Source organism: Myotis davidii, unplaced genomic scaffold, assembly GCF_000327345.1.
Source record: "Myotis davidii unplaced genomic scaffold, ASM32734v1 scaffold327, whole genome shotgun sequence".
In the NCBI taxonomy this organism is placed as follows: domain Eukaryota; kingdom Metazoa; phylum Chordata; class Mammalia; order Chiroptera; family Vespertilionidae; genus Myotis; species Myotis davidii.
In genome coordinates this window covers 1,498,310-1,500,000 of record NW_006298628.1, presented here as the reverse complement: position 1 = coordinate 1,500,000, position 1,691 = coordinate 1,498,310, and the positions used below count along the sequence as shown (strand labels likewise).

The 1,691-nt window shown below is 58.6% G+C and overlaps 1 pseudogene; it reads right to left on the bottom strand.

Annotated features, from left to right (window-relative positions):
- Nucleotides 1–628: 628 nt before the first annotated feature.
- Nucleotides 629–1,691, bottom strand: part of LOC102772533 — a 5,418-nt pseudogene continuing 4,355 nt past the window's right edge.

Genomic DNA, 1,691 nt, shown 5'->3' with positions numbered 1-1,691 from the left:
GGACTTGCTTTATGACCCAGCCTAAGGTCAATTTTGGAAATCGTTCTATGCACATGAAAAGAATGTGCGCTCTGAAGTTGATGGCTGTGTGTTGGTCATGCTGGTTTAACTTCTCTAGATGCTTACTGGGTTTTGTCTCCTTTTCTATCCATTGCTGAGAGAGAAACTTCCCCTCTGTTCCTAGTTTTCGAAGAGTATTGCTCATAAATAGGTGCTGGGTTTTGTCAAGTGCTCTTTCTGTATCTACTGATATGATCATGTGATTTTTATTCTTTAGCCTGTTGATGTGATGGGGTACATTAACTGACTTACGAATGCTGAACCAGCCTTACATAACTGGGATACATCCCACTTGGTCGTGGTGTATACTTCTTTATTTTTATTTTTCCATGTGTGCAAAGTACAGGTGTTAAAAGCAAAGTAACAAAAATAGAAGAGAGGCCAGTAGCCTCAGTGGGTGCTGAAGCAGAGCCCCATACTATCAGACCTGCAGAGAGAGGTCTAGGATTGGCAGGCAGGGAGGTTGGGCCTCGGGTGGAAGCCCTCTGGCCTAGAGTGGGGTTCTTGAGGGGCTGGGGGCGGGCTGGAGGGAGCCTGGTCAAGATGAGGCTGTGAGCTCATCCGTGTCTCACAGGTAGGACTGCAGGTAATCAGCAAAGAGGGCCTTGGCCCGGTGTAGGACACGCCCCAGCGGGTGCTTCCCCACAAGGCGGTCAAAGTGCATGGCCACCTCGTGGTAATCCAGCCCGTTCCTCATGATTTGACCCCGGTGCTCTAACAGGATGGCGAGGCAGAGAAAGAGCATGAACGGGTTCCCCTGGCCAAGCTCCTGGGGTGGTGGCAGGGACTTCCCAGGGTCTTGTGGGGAGCCCACCTCCGGCATCAAAAGGGATCCTGCAGCAGGAGAGGCCTCCCGGGAGGATGGTGGAGATGAGGAGGATGGGGAACCAGGGAGGGAAGAGGAGAAGAGGCGTGCCTCTGAGGAGTTCAGCAAGGGCTTGGGGAGGGACTTGGAGCTGATGAGGACAGTGGGATGGAAAAGCTGGGCGAGAGGGTCCCTCCTGGGGCGGCTGCTGTCCCTGAGTTGCTGGAGGTCATCCAGACTGGCTGGTCCCGGGAGCTGCCCCCCACCACCAGGCTCCTGGCTGGTCAGGGCCAAGGGGTCAACAGCCTCTTCAAAAGCACCGCCTCTCCCACCAGCAGGCCTGGGCAGGTGCCCCTGTCGCAGGGGCTGTTCCCCGAAGCTCCTGGAGCCAGTGTCGGCCCCATCGCAGGGGGACCCCACGAGCTCGACCTCCCGTTCGGGAGGATCTGGAGGCAGCGAGCTCCAGGTGACCTCGAGCATGCGCAGGGCATCCTCAAAGGCGAACTCCCGCTTGAGCTCGAGCAGCAGCCAGCGGTAGCAGAAGAGGAGGTTGTGGGCCCCCGCCTCCCGCAGGTACCGGTAGAAGTCGGGGTCCACGTGCCGCAGCAGCAGCTGGAGGTGGGCGAACTTGACGGCCATGGCCCAGCCGTCCGGGTGGAAGTTGGGGGCCAGGCGCCGCATGATGGCGCAGAAGCAGAGGAAGGCCTGGCCTTCGTGGTCCAGCGCCGCCAGGAGGGGCGAGGCCAGGTCGCTCATGCCCTGGCGGTAGGACACCTGCGGGTGGGTGACGGCGTAGGTGGTGAGCAGGTCGTGCAGGGCTCCCTGG